Source organism: Aquarana catesbeiana, linkage group LG12 (assembly GCF_042186555.1).
Source record: "Aquarana catesbeiana isolate 2022-GZ linkage group LG12, ASM4218655v1, whole genome shotgun sequence".
NCBI classification, from domain to species: domain Eukaryota; kingdom Metazoa; phylum Chordata; class Amphibia; order Anura; family Ranidae; genus Aquarana; species Aquarana catesbeiana.
In genome coordinates this window covers 190952202-190967525 of record NC_133335.1, presented here as the reverse complement: position 1 = coordinate 190967525, position 15324 = coordinate 190952202, and the positions used below count along the sequence as shown (strand labels likewise).

Here is a 15324-nt window from a genome sequence, read left to right as displayed (position 1 = left end):
CATGCTCTGAATTCATTGCTTGTGCTGGAGGCCTCAGAACTCTCAACTTCAAGTATTCACCACTTTATCCATTATGAAAGGTTGTTGAAGTTTGACACAGATGGCCAAGATGCCAACTTATGTGCTTCAGTCCTCTTTCTGAGGCTGCAGATTGTGGTCACTTTACGCTTGAGAGTGGACTTTCGGTGCAGCATTCTGGCACTTAGTTCACTTGGCACTCTGCTGAAAAGTGTGCCAGCTTTTCATTAGTGCTGCTTGTTTTTTGGTGTCCACACTTAAAGTGTGAACGTGGTATCTAGCTTACAGGAGGTAGTCACATTGAGTTGGACTTGTTTTGTAACGTTGACGACATTTCACTAGTCATCTCATCAGAAGTGTGCCCTTTGGAAGACTTCTCAACCAAAACATGCAATTTCCTAATGCTGCTTTTCTGAGATTCCAGTGTGTAGAGCAAGGAACGCCAGCAAAGTGCAGCAGAAACTTCATAGACGCTTGAGCCCTCGAGGATAGGCATTTGTTAAAAGAGCTTGGCAGCAGTGGGATTCGAACCCACGCCCCCAAAGAGACTGGAGCCTAAATCCAGCGCCTTAGACCGCTCGGCCATGCTACCTACAAAAGAGTGCTCGCTAACCATTAAAAGGCGGAGGGACATATTCTACATTCCATGGATTGATGAGGCCGTGGCATAGATATAGCACACCTGGAATTCCTGCAGCTTGTCTTTAATGAGAGCCTGGGATGGCTAAGAAAGACACAGCCCCAGCTGGGCTGTCGCATATTGGCCGGTTAGCTCAGTTGGTTAGAGCGTGGTGCTAATAACGCCAAGGTCGCGGGTTCGATCCCCGTACGGGCCATCCGTGCGCTTGATCTTTATGGTCTCAGGCATGTGTACCCTGTGGCTTTCTGCTGTCCGATGTTCTGCATTCATTGCTTGTGCTGGAGGCCTCAGATCTCTCCACTCCAAGTGGTCACCACTTTATCCATTATGAAAGGTTGTTGAAGTTTGACACAGATGGCCAAGATGCCAACTTATGTGCTTCTGTCCTCTTTCTGAGGAAGCAAGTTGTGGTCCTTTTACGCTTGAGAGTGGACTTTGGGTGCAGCATTCTGTGGCAAGTTCACTTGGCACTCTCCTACAAAATGTGCCAGCTTTTCATTACTGCTGCTTGTTTTTGCTGTCTACACTTAAAGTAGGAGTGTTGAATCTAGCTTACAGGAGTTAGTCACATTCAGTTGGACTTGTTATATACTGTTGATGACATTTCACTAGTCACCAGAAGTGTGCCCTTTGGAAGACTTCTCAAACAAAACATGCAATGAATGCAGTTATTCTAATGCTGCTAGAGCAGAGAGGTAAGTGTTCTTTGAGATTCCAGTGTGTTGGGCAAGGAACTGCAGCAACATCAGAGATGCTTGAGCCCTTGAGGATAGGGATTTTGTTAAAAGAGCTTGGCAGCAGTGGGATTCGAACCCACGCCCCCGAAGAGACTGGAGCCTTAATCCAGCGCCTTAGACCGCTCGGCCATGCTACCTGCAAAAGAGTGCTCGCTAATGACTGAAAAGCGGCGGGACATAGTCTGCATTCCATGCTCTGAATTCATTGCTTGTGCTGGAGGCCTCAGAACTCTCAACTTCAAGTATTCACCACTTTATCCATTATGAAAGGTTGTTGAAGTTTGACACAGATGGCCAAGATGCCAACTTATGTGCTTCAGTCCTCTTTCTGAGGCTGCAGATTGTGGTCACTTTACGCTTGAGAGTGGACTTTGGGTGCAGCATTCTGGCACTTAGTTCACTTGGCACTCTGCTGAAAAGTGTGCCAGCTTTTCATTAGTGCTGCTTGTTTTTTGGTGTCCACACTTAAAGTGTGAACGTGGTATCTAGCTTACAGGAGGTAGTCACATTGAGTTGGACTTGTTTTGTAACGTTGACGACATTTCACTAGTCATCTCATCAGAAGTGTGCCCTTTGGAAGACTTCTCAACCAAAACATGCAATTTCCTAATGCTGCTTTTCTGAGATTCCAGTGTGTAGAGCAAGGAACGCCAGCAAAGTGCAGCAGAAACTTCATAGACGCTTGAGCCCTCGAGGATAGGCATTTGTTAAAAGAGCTTGGCAGCAGTGGGATTCGAACCCACGCCCCCAAAGAGACTGGAGCCTAAATCCAGCGCCTTAGACCGCTCGGCCATGCTACCTACAAAAGAGTGCTCGCTAACCATTAAAAGGCGGAGGGACATATTCTACATTCCATGGATTGATGAGGCCGTGGCATAGATATAGCACACCTGGAATTCCTGCAGCTTGTCTTTAATGAGAGCCTGGGATGGCTAAGAAAGACACAGCCCCAGCTGGGCTGTCGCGTATTGGCCGGTTAGCTCAGTTGGTTAGAGCGTGGTGCTAATAACGCCAAGGTCGCGGGTTCGATCCCCGTACGGGCCATCCGTGCGCGTGATCTTTATGGTCTCAGGCATGTGTACCCTGTGGCTTTCTGCTGTCCGATGTTCTGCATTCATTGCTTGTGCTGGAGGCCTCAGATCTCTCCACTCCAAGTGGTCACCACTTTATCCATTATGAAAGGTTGTTGAAGTTTGACACAGATGGCCAAGATGCCAACTTATGTGCTTCTGTCCTCTTTCTGAGGAAGCAAGTTGTGGTCCTTTTACGCTTGAGAGTGGACTTTGGGTGCAGCATTCTGTGGCAAGTTCACTTGGCACTCTCCTACAAAATGTGCCAGCTTTTCATTACTGCTGCTTGTTTTTGCTGTCTACACTTAAAGTAGGAGTGTTGAATCTAGCTTACAGGAGTTAGTCACATTCAGTTGGACTTGTTATATACTGTTGATGACATTTCACTAGTCACCAGAAGTGTGCCCTTTGGAAGACTTCTCAAACAAAACATGCAATGAATGCAGTTATTCTAATGCTGCTAGAGCAGAGAGGTAAGTGTTCTTTGAGATTCCAGTGTGTTGGGCAAGGAACTGCAGCAACATCAGAGATGCTTGAGCCCTTGAGGATAGGGATTTTGTTAAAAGAGCTTGGCAGCAGTGGGATTCGAACCCACGCCCCCGAAGAGACTGGAGCCTTAATCCAGCGCCTTAGACCGCTCGGCCATGCTACCTGCAAAAGAGTGCTCGCTAATGACTGAAAAGCGGCGGGACATAGTCTGCATTCCATGCTCTGAATTCATTGCTTGTGCTGGAGGCCTCAGAACTCTCAACTTCAAGTATTCACCACTTTATCCATTATGAAAGGTTGTTGAAGTTTGACACAGATGGCCAAGATGCCAACTTATGTGCTTCAGTCCTCTTTCTGAGGCTGCAGATTGTGGTCACTTTACGCTTGAGAGTGGACTTTGGGTGCAGCATTCTGGCACTTAGTTCACTTGGCACTCTGCTGAAAAGTGTGCCAGCTTTTCATTAGTGCTGCTTGTTTTTTGGTGTCCACACTTAAAGTGTGAACGTGGTATCTAGCTTACAGGAGGTAGTCACATTGAGTTGGACTTGTTTTGTAACGTTGACGACATTTCACTAGTCATCTCATCAGAAGTGTGCCCTTTGGAAGACTTCTCAACCAAAACATGCAATTTCCTAATGCTGCTTTTCTGAGATTCCAGTGTGTAGAGCAAGGAACGCCAGCAAAGTGCAGCAGAAACTTCATAGACGCTTGAGCCCTCGAGGATAGGCATTTGTTAAAAGAGCTTGGCAGCAGTGGGATTCGAACCCACGCCCCCAAAGAGACTGGAGCCTAAATCCAGCGCCTTAGACCGCTCGGCCATGCTACCTACAAAAGAGTGCTCGCTAACCATTAAAAGGCGGAGGGACATATTCTACATTCCATGGATTGATGAGGCCGTGGCATAGATATAGCACACCTGGAATTCCTGCAGCTTGTCTTTAATGAGAGCCTGGGATGGCTAAGAAAGACACAGCCCCAGCTGGGCTGTCGCGTATTGGCCGGTTAGCTCAGTTGGTTAGAGCGTGGTGCTAATAACGCCAAGGTCGCGGGTTCGATCCCCGTACGGGCCATCCGTGCGCGTGATCTTTATGGTCTCAGGCATGTGTACCCTGTGGCTTTCTGCTGTCCGATGTTCTGCATTCATTGCTTGTGCTGGAGGCCTCAGATCTCTCCACTCCAAGTGGTCACCACTTTATCCATTATGAAAGGTTGTTGAAGTTTGACACAGATGGCCAAGATGCCAACTTATGTGCTTCTGTCCTCTTTCTGAGGAAGCAAGTTGTGGTCCTTTTACGCTTGAGAGTGGACTTTGGGTGCAGCATTCTGTGGCAAGTTCACTTGGCACTCTCCTACAAAATGTGCCAGCTTTTCATTACTGCTGCTTGTTTTTGCTGTCTACACTTAAAGTAGGAGTGTTGAATCTAGCTTACAGGAGTTAGTCACATTCAGTTGGACTTGTTATATACTGTTGATGACATTTCACTAGTCACCAGAAGTGTGCCCTTTGGAAGACTTCTCAAACAAAACATGCAATGAATGCAGTTATTCTAATGCTGCTAGAGCAGAGAGGTAAGTGTTCTTTGAGATTCCAGTGTGTTGGGCAAGGAACTGCAGCAACATCAGAGATGCTTGAGCCCTTGAGGATAGGGATTTTGTTAAAAGAGCTTGGCAGCAGTGGGATTCGAACCCACGCCCCCGAAGAGACTGGAGCCTTAATCCAGCGCCTTAGACCGCTCGGCCATGCTACCTGTAAAAGAGTGCTCGCTAATGACTGAAAAGCGGCGGGACATAGTCTGCATTCCATGCTCTGAATTCATTGCTTGTGCTGGAGGCCTCAGAACTCTCAACTTCAAGTATTCACCACTTTATCCATTATGAAAGGTTGTTGAAGTTTGACACAGATGGCCAAGATGCCAACTTATGTGCTTCAGTCCTCTTTCTGAGGCTGCAGATTGTGGTCACTTTACGCTTGAGAGTGGACTTTGGGTGCAGCATTCTGGCACTTAGTTCACTTGGCACTCTGCTGAAAAGTGTGCCAGCTTTTCATTAGTGCTGCTTGTTTTTTGGTGTCCACACTTAAAGTGTGAACGTGGTATCTAGCTTACAGGAGGTAGTCACATTGAGTTGGACTTGTTTTGTAACGTTGACGACATTTCACTAGTCATCTCATCAGAAGTGTGCCCTTTGGAAGACTTCTCAACCAAAACATGCAATTTCCTAATGCTGCTTTTCTGAGATTCCAGTGTGTAGAGCAAGGAACGCCAGCAAAGTGCAGCAGAAACTTCATAGACGCTTGAGCCCTCGAGGATAGGCATTTGTTAAAAGAGCTTGGCAGCAGTGGGATTCGAACCCACGCCCCCAAAGAGACTGGAGCCTAAATCCAGCGCCTTAGACCGCTCGGCCATGCTACCTACAAAAGAGTGCTCGCTAACCATTAAAAGGTGGAGGGACATATTCTACATTCCATGGATTGATGAGGCCGTGGCATAGATATAGCACACCTGGAATTCCTGCAGCTTGTCTTTAATGAGAGCCTGGGATGGCTAAGAAAGACACAGCCCCAGCTGGGCTGTCGCATATTGGCCGGTTAGCTCAGTTGGTTAGAGCGTGGTGCTAATAACGCCAAGGTCGCGGGTTCGATCCCCGTACGGGCCATCCGTGCGCTTGATCTTTATGGTCTCAGGCATGTGTACCCTGTGGCTTTCTGCTGTCCGATGTTCTGCATTCATTGCTTGTGCTGGAGGCCTCAGATCTCTCCACTCCAAGTGGTCACCACTTTATCCATTATGAAAGGTTGTTGAAGTTTGACACAGATGGCCAAGATGCCAACTTATGTGCTTCTGTCCTCTTTCTGAGGCAGCAAGTTGTGGTCCTTTTACGCTTGAGAGTGGACTTTGGGTGCAGCATTCTGTGGCAAGTTCACTTGGCACTCTCCTACAAAATGTGCCAGCTTTTCATTACTGCTGCTTGTTTTTGCTGTCTACACTTAAAGTAGGAGTGTTGAATCTAGCTTACAGGAGTTAGTCACATTCAGTTGGACTTGTTATATACTGTTGATGACATTTCACTAGTCACCAGAAGTGTGCCCTTTGGAAGACTTCTCAAACAAAACATGCAATGAATGCAGTTATTCTAATGCTGCTAGAGCAGAGAGGTAAGTGTTCTTTGAGATGTCAGTGTGTTGGGCAAGGAACTGCAGCAACATCAGAGATGCTTGAGCCCTTGAGGATAGGGATTTTGTTAAAAGAGCTTGGCAGCAGTGGGATTCGAACCCACGCCCCCGAAGAGACTGGAGCCTTAATCCAGCGCCTTAGACCGCTCGGCCATGCTACCTGTAAAAGAGTGCTTGCTAATGACTGAAAAGTGGCGGGACATAGTCTGCATTCCATGCTCTGAATTCATTGCTTGTGCTGGAGGCCTCAGAACTCTCAACTTCAAGTATTCACCACTTTATCCATTATGAAAGGTTGTTGAAGTTTGACACAGATGGCCAAGATGCCAACTTATGTGCTTCAGTCCTCTTTCTGAGGCTGCAGATTGTGGTCACTTTACGCTTGAGAGTGGACTTTGGGTGCAGCATTCTGGCACTTAGTTCACTTGGCACTCTGCTGAAAAGTGTGCCAGCTTTTCATTAGTGCTGCTTGTTTTTTGGTGTCCACACTTAAAGTGTGAACGTGGTATCTAGCTTACAGGAGGTAGTCACATTGAGTTGGACTTGTTTTGTAACGTTGACGACATTTCACTAGTCATCTCATCAGAAGTGTGCCCTTTGGAAGACTTCTCAACCAAAACATGCAATTTCCTAATGCTGCTTTTCTGAGATTCCAGTGTGTAGAGCAAGGAACGCCAGCAAAGTGCAGCAGAAACTTCATAGACGCTTGAGCCCTCGAGGATAGGCATTTGTTAAAAGAGCTTGGCAGCAGTGGGATTCGAACCCACGCCCCCAAAGAGACTGGAGCCTAAATCCAGCGCCTTAGACCGCTCGGCCATGCTACCTACAAAAGAGTGCTCGCTAACCATTAAAAGGCGGAGGGACATATTCTACATTCCATGGATTGATGAGGCCGTGGCATAGATATAGCACACCTGGAATTCCTGCAGCTTGTCTTTAATGAGAGCCTGGGATGGCTAAGAAAGACACAGCCCCAGCTGGGCTGTCGCATATTGGCCGGTTAGCTCAGTTGGTCAGAGCGTGGTGCTAATAACGCCAAGGTCGCGGGTTCGATCCCCGTACGGGCCATCCGTGCGCTTGATCTTTATGGTCTCAGGCATGTGTACCCTGTGGCTTTCTGCTGTCCGATGTTCTGCATTCATTGCTTGTGCTGGAGGCCTCAGATCTCTCCACTCCAAGTGGTCACCACTTTATCCATTATGAAAGGTTGTTGAAGTTTGACACAGATGGCCAAGATGCCAACTTATGTGCTTCTGTCCTCTTTCTGAGGCAGCAAGTTGTGGTCCTTTTACGCTTGAGAGTGGACTTTGGGTGCAGCATTCTGTGGCAAGTTCACTTGGCACTCTCCTACAAAATGTGCCAGCTTTTCATTACTGCTGCTTGTTTTTGCTGTCTACACTTAAAGTAGGAGTGTTGAATCTAGCTTACAGGAGTTAGTCACATTCAGTTGGACTTGTTATATACTGTTGATGACATTTCACTAGTCACCAGAAGTGTGCCCTTTGGAAGACTTCTCAAACAAAACATGCAATGAATGCAGTTATTCTAATGCTGCTAGAGCAGAGAGGTAAGTGTTCTTTGAGATGTCAGTGTGTTGGGCAAGGAACTGCAGCAACATCAGAGATGCTTGAGCCCTTGAGGATAGGGATTTTGTTAAAAGAGCTTGGCAGCAGTGGGATTCGAACCCACGCCCCCGAAGAGACTGGAGCCTTAATCCAGCGCCTTAGACCGCTCGGCCATGCTACCTGTAAAAGAGTGCTCGCTAATGACTGAAAAGCGGCGGGACATAGTCTGCATTCCATGCTCTGAATTCATTGCTTGTGCTGGAGGCCTCAGAACTCTCAACTTCAAGTATTCACCACTTTATCCATTATGAAAGGTTGTTGAAGTTTGACACAGATGGCCAAGATGCCAACTTATGTGCTTCAGTCCTCTTTCTGAGGCTGCAGATTGTGGTCACTTTACGCTTGAGAGTGGACTTTGGGTGCAGCATTCTGGCACTTAGTTCACTTGGCACTCTGCTGAAAAGTGTGCCAGCTTTTCATTAGTGCTGCTTGTTTTTTGGTGTCCACACTTAAAGTGTGAACGTGGTATCTAGCTTACAGGAGGTAGTCACATTGAGTTGGACTTGTTTTGTAACGTTGACGACATTTCACTAGTCATCTCATCAGAAGTGTGCCCTTTGGAAGACTTCTCAACCAAAACATGCAATTTCCTAATGCTGCTTTTCTGAGATTCCAGTGTGTAGAGCAAGGAACGCCAGCAAAGTGCAGCAGAAACTTCATAGACGCTTGAGCCCTCGAGGATAGGCATTTGTTAAAAGAGCTTGGCAGCAGTGGGATTCGAACCCACGCCCCCAAAGAGACTGGAGCCTAAATCCAGCGCCTTAGACCGCTCGGCCATGCTACCTACAAAAGAGTGCTCGCTAACCATTAAAAGGCGGAGGGACATATTCTACATTCCATGGATTGATGAGGCCGTGGCATAGATATAGCACACCTGGAATTCCTGCAGCTTGTCTTTAATGAGAGCCTGGGATGGCTAAGAAAGACACAGCCCCAGCTGGGCTGTCGCATATTGGCCGGTTAGCTCAGTTGGTTAGAGCGTGGTGCTAATAACGCCAAGGTCGCGGGTTCGATCCCCGTACGGGCCATCCGTGCGCTTGATCTTTATGGTCTCAGGCATGTGTACCCTGTGGCTTTCTGCTGTCCGATGTTCTGCATTCATTGCTTGTGCTGGAGGCCTCAGATCTCTCCACTCCAAGTGGTCACCACTTTATCCATTATGAAAGGTTGTTGAAGTTTGACACAGATGGCCAAGATGCCAACTTATGTGCTTCTGTCCTCTTTCTGAGGCAGCAAGTTGTGGTCCTTTTACGCTTGAGAGTGGACTTTGGGTGCAGCATTCTGTGGCAAGTTCACTTGGCACTCTCCTACAAAATGTGCCAGCTTTTCATTACTGCTGCTTGTTTTTGCTGTCTACACTTAAAGTAGGAGTGTTGAATCTAGCTTACAGGAGTTAGTCACATTCAGTTGGACTTGTTATATACTGTTGATGACATTTCACTAGTCACCAGAAGTGTGCCCTTTGGAAGACTTCTCAAACAAAACATGCAATGAATGCAGTTATTCTAATGCTGCTAGAGCAGAGAGGTAAGTGTTCTTTGAGATGTCAGTGTGTTGGGCAAGGAACTGCAGCAACATCAGAGATGCTTGAGCCCTTGAGGATAGGGATTTTGTTAAAAGAGCTTGGCAGCAGTGGGATTCGAACCCACGCCCCCGAAGAGACTGGAGCCTTAATCCAGCGCCTTAGACCGCTCGGCCATGCTACCTGCAAAAGAGTGCTCGCTAATGACTGAAAAGCGGCGGGACATAGTCTGCATTCCATGCTCTGAATTCATTGCTTGTGCTGGAGGCCTCAGAACTCTCAACTTCAAGTATTCACCACTTTATCCATTATGAAAGGTTGTTGAAGTTTGACACAGATGGCCAAGATGCCAACTTATGTGCTTCAGTCCTCTTTCTGAGGCTGCAGATTGTGGTCACTTTACGCTTGAGAGTGGACTTTGGGTGCAGCATTCTGGCACTTAGTTCACTTGGCACTCTGCTGAAAAGTGTGCCAGCTTTTCATTAGTGCTGCTTGTTTTTTGGTGTCCACACTTAAAGTGTGAACGTGGTATCTAGCTTACAGGAGGTAGTCACATTGAGTTGGACTTGTTTTGTAACGTTGACGACATTTCACTAGTCATCTCATCAGAAGTGTGCCCTTTGGAAGACTTCTCAACCAAAACATGCAATTTCCTAATGCTGCTTTTCTGAGATTCCAGTGTGTAGAGCAAGGAACGCCAGCAAAGTGCAGCAGAAACTTCATAGACGCTTGAGCCCTCGAGGATAGGCATTTGTTAAAAGAGCTTGGCAGCAGTGGGATTCGAACCCACGCCCCCAAAGAGACTGGAGCCTAAATCCAGCGCCTTAGACCGCTCGGCCATGCTACCTACAAAAGAGTGCTCGCTAACCATTAAAAGGCGGAGGGACATATTCTACATTCCATGGATTGATGAGGCCGTGGCATAGATATAGCACACCTGGAATTCCTGCAGCTTGTCTTTAATGAGAGCCTGGGATGGCTAAGAAAGACACAGCCCCAGCTGGGCTGTCGCATATTGGCCGGTTAGCTCAGTTGGTTAGAGCGTGGTGCTAATAACGCCAAGGTCGCGGGTTCGATCCCCGTACGGGCCATCCGTGCGCTTGATCTTTATGATCTCAGGCATGTGTACCCTGTGGCTTTCTGCTGTCCGATGTTCTGCATTCATTGCTTGTGCTGGAGGCCTCAGATCTCTCCACTCCAAGTGGTCACCACTTTATCCATTATGAAAGGTTGTTGAAGTTTGACACAGATGGCCAAGATGCCAACTTATGTGCTTCTGTCCTCTTTCTGAGGCAGCAAGTTGTGGTCCTTTTACGCTTGAGAGTGGACTTTGGGTGCAGCATTCTGTGGCAAGTTCACTTGGCACTCTCCTACAAAATGTGCCAGCTTTTCATTACTGCTGCTTGTTTTTGCTGTCTACACTTAAAGTAGGAGTGTTGAATCTAGCTTACAGGAGTTAGTCACATTCAGTTGGACTTGTTATATACTGTTGATGACATTTCACTAGTCACCAGAAGTGTGCCCTTTGGAAGACTTCTCAAACAAAACATGCAATGAATGCAGTTATTCTAATGCTGCTAGAGCAGAGAGGTAAGTGTTCTTTGAGATGTCAGTGTGTTGGGCAAGGAACTGCAGCAACATCAGAGATGCTTGAGCCCTTGAGGATAGGGATTTTGTTAAAAGAGCTTGGCAGCAGTGGGATTCGAACCCACGCCCCCGAAGAGACTGGAGCCTTAATCCAGCGCCTTAGACCGCTCGGCCATGCTACCTGTAAAAGAGTGCTCGCTAATGACTGAAAAGCGGCGGGACATAGTCTGCATTCCATGCTCTGAATTCATTGCTTGTGCTGGAGGCCTCAGAACTCTCAACTTCAAGTATTCACCACTTTATCCATTATGAAAGGTTGTTGAAGTTTGACACAGATGGCCAAGATGCCAACTTATGTGCTTCAGTCCTCTTTCTGAGGCTGCAGATTGTGGTCACTTTACGCTTGAGAGTGGACTTTGGGTGCAGCATTCTGGCACTTAGTTCACTTGGCACTCTGCTGAAAAGTGTGCCAGCTTTTCATTAGTGCTGCTTGTTTTTTGGTGTCCACACTTAAAGTGTGAACGTGGTATCTAGCTTACAGGAGGTAGTCACATTGAGTTGGACTTGTTTTGTAACGTTGACGACATTTCACTAGTCATCTCATCAGAAGTGTGCCCTTTGGAAGACTTCTCAACCAAAACATGCAATTTCCTAATGCTGCTTTTCTGAGATTCCAGTGTGTAGAGCAAGGAACGCCAGCAAAGTGCAGCAGAAACTTCATAGACGCTTGAGCCCTCGAGGATAGGCATTTGTTAAAAGAGCTTGGCAGCAGTGGGATTCGAACCCACGCCCCCAAAGAGACTGGAGCCTAAATCCAGCGCCTTAGACCGCTCGGCCATGCTACCTACAAAAGAGTGCTCGCTAACCATTAAAAGGCGGAGGGACATATTCTACATTCCATGGATTGATGAGGCCGTGGCATAGATATAGCACACCTGGAATTCCTGCAGCTTGTCTTTAATGAGAGCCTGGGATGGCTAAGAAAGACACAGCCCCAGCTGGGCTGTCGCATATTGGCCGGTTAGCTCAGTTGGTTAGAGCGTGGTGCTAATAACGCCAAGGTCGCGGGTTCGATCCCCGTACGGGCCATCCGTGCGCTTGATCTTTATGGTCTCAGGCATGTGTACCCTGTGGCTTTCTGCTGTCCGATGTTCTGCATTCATTGCTTGTGCTGGAGGCCTCAGATCTCTCCACTCCAAGTGGTCACCACTTTATCCATTATGAAAGGTTGTTGAAGTTTGACACAGATGGCCAAGATGCCAACTTATGTGCTTCTGTCCTCTTTCTGAGGCAGCAAGTTGTGGTCCTTTTACGCTTGAGAGTGGACTTTGGGTGCAGCATTCTGTGGCAAGTTCACTTGGCACTCTCCTACAAAATGTGCCAGCTTTTCATTACTGCTGCTTGTTTTTGCTGTCTACACTTAAAGTAGGAGTGTTGAATCTAGCTTACAGGAGTTAGTCACATTCAGTTGGACTTGTTATATACTGTTGATGACATTTCACTAGTCACCAGAAGTGTGCCCTTTGGAAGACTTCTCAAACAAAACATGCAATGAATGCAGTTATTCTAATGCTGCTAGAGCAGAGAGGTAAGTGTTCTTTGAGATGTCAGTGTGTTGGGCAAGGAACTGCAGCAACATCAGAGATGCTTGAGCCCTTGAGGATAGGGATTTTGTTAAAAGAGCTTGGCAGCAGTGGGATTCGAACCCACGCCCCCGAAGAGACTGGAGCCTTAATCCAGCGCCTTAGACCGCTCGGCCATGCTACCTGTGAAAGAGTGCTCGCTAATGACTGAAAAGCGGCGGGACATAGTCTGCATTCCATGCTCTGAATTCATTGCTTGTGCTGGAGGCCTCAGAACTCTCAACTTCAAGTATTCACCACTTTATCCATTATGAAAGGTTGTTGAAGTTTGACACAGATGGCCAAGATGCCAACTTATGTGCTTCAGTCCTCTTTCTGAGGCTGCAGATTGTGGTCACTTTACGCTTGAGAGTGGACTTTGGGTGCAGCATTCTGGCACTTAGTTCACTTGGCACTCTGCTGAAAAGTGTGCCAGCTTTTCATTAGTGCTGCTTGTTTTTTGGTGTCCACACTTAAAGTGTGAACGTGGTATCTAGCTTACAGGAGGTAGTCACATTGAGTTGGACTTGTTTTGTAACGTTGACGACATTTCACTAGTCATCTCATCAGAAGTGTGCCCTTTGGAAGACTTCTCAACCAAAACATGCAATTTCCTAATGCTGCTTTTCTGAGATTCCAGTGTGTAGAGCAAGGAACGCCAGCAAAGTGCAGCAGAAACTTCATAGACGCTTGAGCCCTCGAGGATAGGCATTTGTTAAAAGAGCTTGGCAGCAGTGGGATTCGAACCCACGCCCCCAAAGAGACTGGAGCCTAAATCCAGCACCTTAGACCGCTCGGCCATGCTACCTACAAAAGAGTGCTCGCTAACCATTAAAAGGCGGAGGGACATATTCTACATTCCATGGATTGATGAGGCCGTGGCATAGATATAGCACACCTGGAATTCCTGCAGCTTGTCTTTAATGAGAGCCTGGGATGGCTAAGAAAGACACAGCCCCAGCTGGGCTGTCGCATATTGGCCGGTTAGCTCAGTTGGTTAGAGCGTGGTGCTAATAACGCCAAGGTCGCGGGTTCGATCCCCGTACGGGCCATCCGTGCGCTTGATCTTTATGGTCTCAGGCATGTGTACCCTGTGGCTTTCTGCTGTCCGATGTTCTGCATTCATTGCTTGTGCTGGAGGCCTCAGATCTCTCCACTCCAAGTGGTCACCACTTTATCCATTATGAAAGGTTGTTGAAGTTTGACACAGATGGCCAAGATGCCAACTTATGTGCTTCTGTCCTCTTTCTGAGGCAGCAAGTTGTGGTCCTTTTACGCTTGAGAGTGGACTTTGGGTGCAGCATTCTGTGGCAAGTTCACTTGGCACTCTCCTACAAAATGTGCCAGCTTTTCATTACTGCTGCTTGTTTTTGCTGTCTACACTTAAAGTAGGAGTGTTGAATCTAGCTTACAGGAGTTAGTCACATTCAGTTGGACTTGTTATATACTGTTGATGACATTTCACTAGTCACCAGAAGTGTGCCCTTTGGAAGACTTCTCAAACAAAACATGCAATGAATGCAGTTATTCTAATGCTGCTAGAGCAGAGAGGTAAGTGTTCTTTGAGATGTCAGTGTGTTGGGCAAGGAACTGCAGCAACATCAGAGATGCTTGAGCCCTTGAGGATAGGGATTTTGTTAAAAGAGCTTGGCAGCAGTGGGATTCGAACCCACGCCCCCGAAGAGACTGGAGCCTTAATCCAGCGCCTTAGACCGCTCGGCCATGCTACCTGTAAAAGAGTGCTCGCTAATGACTGAAAAGCGGCGGGACATAGTCTGCATTCCATGCTCTGAATTCATTGCTTGTGCTGGAGGCCTCAGAACTCTCAACTTCAAGTATTCACCACTTTATCCATTATGAAAGGTTGTTGAAGTTTGACACAGATGGCCAAGATGCCAACTTATGTGCTTCAGTCCTCTTTCTGAGGCTGCAGATTGTGGTCACTTTACGCTTGAGAGTGGACTTTGGGTGCAGCATTCTGGCACTTAGTTCACTTGGCACTCTGCTGAAAAGTGTGCCAGCTTTTCATTAGTGCTGCTTGTTTTTTGGTGTCCACACTTAAAGTGTGAACGTGGTATCTAGCTTACAGGAGGTAGTCACATTGAGTTGGACTTGTTTTGTAACGTTGACGACATTTCACTAGTCATCTCATCAGAAGTGTGCCCTTTGGAAGACTTCTCAACCAAAACATGCAATTTCCTAATGCTGCTTTTCTGAGATTCCAGTGTGTAGAGCAAGGAACGCCAGCAAAGTGCAGCAGAAACTTCATAGACGCTTGAGCCCTCGAGGATAGGCATTTGTTAAAAGAGCTTGGCAGCAGTGGGATTCGAACCCACGCCCCCAAAGAGACTGGAGCCTAAATCCAGCGCCTTAGACCGCTCGGCCATGCTACCTACAAAAGAGTGCTCGCTAACCATTAAAAGGCGGAGGGACATATTCTACATTCCATGGATTGATGAGGCCGTGGCATAGATATAGCACACCTGGAATTCCTGCAGCTTGTCTTTAATGAGAGCCTGGGATGGCTAAGAAAGACACAGCCCCAGCTGGGCTGTCGCATATTGGCCGGTTAGCTCAGTTGGTTAGAGCGTGGTGCTAATAACGCCAAGGTCGGGGGTTCGATCCCCGTACGGGCCATCCGTGCGCTTGATCTTTATGGTCTCAGGCATGTGTACCCTGTGGCTTTCTGCTGTCCGATGTTCTGCATTCATTGCTTGTGCTGGAGGCCTCAGATCTCTCCACTCCAAGTGGTCACCACTTTATCCATTATGAAAGGTTGTTGAAGTTTGACACAGATGGCCAAGATGCCAACTTATGTGCTTCTGTCCTCTTTCTGAGGCAG

General features: G+C 47.4%; 28 non-coding genes across 28 annotated transcripts; 9 read left to right on the top strand and 19 right to left on the bottom strand.

Moving 5' to 3' along the window:
- Positions 1 to 528: 528 nt before the first annotated feature.
- TRNAL-UAG (transfer RNA leucine (anticodon UAG)) lies at positions 529 to 610 on the bottom strand. Its single transcript has one exon. It is a non-coding gene; the product is annotated as a tRNA-Leu (tRNA).
- A 170-nt stretch (positions 611 to 780) lies between these two features.
- TRNAI-AAU (transfer RNA isoleucine (anticodon AAU)) lies at positions 781 to 854 on the top strand. The gene has a single exon. It is a non-coding gene; the product is annotated as a tRNA-Ile (tRNA).
- Positions 855 to 1450: 596 nt separating this feature from the next.
- TRNAL-AAG (transfer RNA leucine (anticodon AAG)) lies at positions 1451 to 1532 on the bottom strand. Its single transcript has one exon. It is a non-coding gene; the product is annotated as a tRNA-Leu (tRNA).
- A 581-nt stretch (positions 1533 to 2113) lies between these two features.
- TRNAL-UAG (transfer RNA leucine (anticodon UAG)) lies at positions 2114 to 2195 on the bottom strand. Its single transcript has one exon. It is a non-coding gene; the product is annotated as a tRNA-Leu (tRNA).
- A 170-nt stretch (positions 2196 to 2365) lies between these two features.
- Positions 2366 to 2439, top strand: TRNAI-AAU (transfer RNA isoleucine (anticodon AAU)). The gene has a single exon. It is a non-coding gene; the product is annotated as a tRNA-Ile (tRNA).
- A 596-nt stretch (positions 2440 to 3035) lies between these two features.
- TRNAL-AAG (transfer RNA leucine (anticodon AAG)) lies at positions 3036 to 3117 on the bottom strand. Its single transcript has one exon. It is a non-coding gene; the product is annotated as a tRNA-Leu (tRNA).
- Positions 3118 to 3698: 581 nt separating this feature from the next.
- TRNAL-UAG (transfer RNA leucine (anticodon UAG)) lies at positions 3699 to 3780 on the bottom strand. Its single transcript has one exon. It is a non-coding gene; the product is annotated as a tRNA-Leu (tRNA).
- A 170-nt stretch (positions 3781 to 3950) lies between these two features.
- TRNAI-AAU (transfer RNA isoleucine (anticodon AAU)) lies at positions 3951 to 4024 on the top strand. The gene has a single exon. It is a non-coding gene; the product is annotated as a tRNA-Ile (tRNA).
- A 596-nt stretch (positions 4025 to 4620) lies between these two features.
- On the bottom strand, positions 4621 to 4702 carry TRNAL-AAG (transfer RNA leucine (anticodon AAG)). The gene has a single exon. It is a non-coding gene; the product is annotated as a tRNA-Leu (tRNA).
- Positions 4703 to 5283: 581 nt separating this feature from the next.
- TRNAL-UAG (transfer RNA leucine (anticodon UAG)) lies at positions 5284 to 5365 on the bottom strand. The gene has a single exon. It is a non-coding gene; the product is annotated as a tRNA-Leu (tRNA).
- Positions 5366 to 5535: 170 nt separating this feature from the next.
- Positions 5536 to 5609, top strand: TRNAI-AAU (transfer RNA isoleucine (anticodon AAU)). The gene has a single exon. It is a non-coding gene; the product is annotated as a tRNA-Ile (tRNA).
- A 596-nt stretch (positions 5610 to 6205) lies between these two features.
- TRNAL-AAG (transfer RNA leucine (anticodon AAG)) lies at positions 6206 to 6287 on the bottom strand. The gene has a single exon. It is a non-coding gene; the product is annotated as a tRNA-Leu (tRNA).
- Positions 6288 to 6868: 581 nt separating this feature from the next.
- Positions 6869 to 6950, bottom strand: TRNAL-UAG (transfer RNA leucine (anticodon UAG)). The gene has a single exon. It is a non-coding gene; the product is annotated as a tRNA-Leu (tRNA).
- A 170-nt stretch (positions 6951 to 7120) lies between these two features.
- Positions 7121 to 7194, top strand: TRNAI-AAU (transfer RNA isoleucine (anticodon AAU)). Its single transcript has one exon. It is a non-coding gene; the product is annotated as a tRNA-Ile (tRNA).
- A 596-nt stretch (positions 7195 to 7790) lies between these two features.
- Positions 7791 to 7872, bottom strand: TRNAL-AAG (transfer RNA leucine (anticodon AAG)). The gene has a single exon. It is a non-coding gene; the product is annotated as a tRNA-Leu (tRNA).
- A 581-nt stretch (positions 7873 to 8453) lies between these two features.
- Positions 8454 to 8535, bottom strand: TRNAL-UAG (transfer RNA leucine (anticodon UAG)). Its single transcript has one exon. It is a non-coding gene; the product is annotated as a tRNA-Leu (tRNA).
- Positions 8536 to 8705: 170 nt separating this feature from the next.
- On the top strand, positions 8706 to 8779 carry TRNAI-AAU (transfer RNA isoleucine (anticodon AAU)). The gene has a single exon. It is a non-coding gene; the product is annotated as a tRNA-Ile (tRNA).
- A 596-nt stretch (positions 8780 to 9375) lies between these two features.
- On the bottom strand, positions 9376 to 9457 carry TRNAL-AAG (transfer RNA leucine (anticodon AAG)). Its single transcript has one exon. It is a non-coding gene; the product is annotated as a tRNA-Leu (tRNA).
- Positions 9458 to 10038: 581 nt separating this feature from the next.
- On the bottom strand, positions 10039 to 10120 carry TRNAL-UAG (transfer RNA leucine (anticodon UAG)). The gene has a single exon. It is a non-coding gene; the product is annotated as a tRNA-Leu (tRNA).
- Positions 10121 to 10290: 170 nt separating this feature from the next.
- On the top strand, positions 10291 to 10364 carry TRNAI-AAU (transfer RNA isoleucine (anticodon AAU)). The gene has a single exon. It is a non-coding gene; the product is annotated as a tRNA-Ile (tRNA).
- A 596-nt stretch (positions 10365 to 10960) lies between these two features.
- Positions 10961 to 11042, bottom strand: TRNAL-AAG (transfer RNA leucine (anticodon AAG)). The gene has a single exon. It is a non-coding gene; the product is annotated as a tRNA-Leu (tRNA).
- A 581-nt stretch (positions 11043 to 11623) lies between these two features.
- On the bottom strand, positions 11624 to 11705 carry TRNAL-UAG (transfer RNA leucine (anticodon UAG)). The gene has a single exon. It is a non-coding gene; the product is annotated as a tRNA-Leu (tRNA).
- Positions 11706 to 11875: 170 nt separating this feature from the next.
- Positions 11876 to 11949, top strand: TRNAI-AAU (transfer RNA isoleucine (anticodon AAU)). The gene has a single exon. It is a non-coding gene; the product is annotated as a tRNA-Ile (tRNA).
- Positions 11950 to 12545: 596 nt separating this feature from the next.
- TRNAL-AAG (transfer RNA leucine (anticodon AAG)) lies at positions 12546 to 12627 on the bottom strand. Its single transcript has one exon. It is a non-coding gene; the product is annotated as a tRNA-Leu (tRNA).
- Positions 12628 to 13208: 581 nt separating this feature from the next.
- TRNAL-UAG (transfer RNA leucine (anticodon UAG)) lies at positions 13209 to 13290 on the bottom strand. The gene has a single exon. It is a non-coding gene; the product is annotated as a tRNA-Leu (tRNA).
- A 170-nt stretch (positions 13291 to 13460) lies between these two features.
- On the top strand, positions 13461 to 13534 carry TRNAI-AAU (transfer RNA isoleucine (anticodon AAU)). The gene has a single exon. It is a non-coding gene; the product is annotated as a tRNA-Ile (tRNA).
- A 596-nt stretch (positions 13535 to 14130) lies between these two features.
- TRNAL-AAG (transfer RNA leucine (anticodon AAG)) lies at positions 14131 to 14212 on the bottom strand. The gene has a single exon. It is a non-coding gene; the product is annotated as a tRNA-Leu (tRNA).
- A 581-nt stretch (positions 14213 to 14793) lies between these two features.
- On the bottom strand, positions 14794 to 14875 carry TRNAL-UAG (transfer RNA leucine (anticodon UAG)). The gene has a single exon. It is a non-coding gene; the product is annotated as a tRNA-Leu (tRNA).
- Positions 14876 to 15324: the final 449 nt, after the last annotated feature.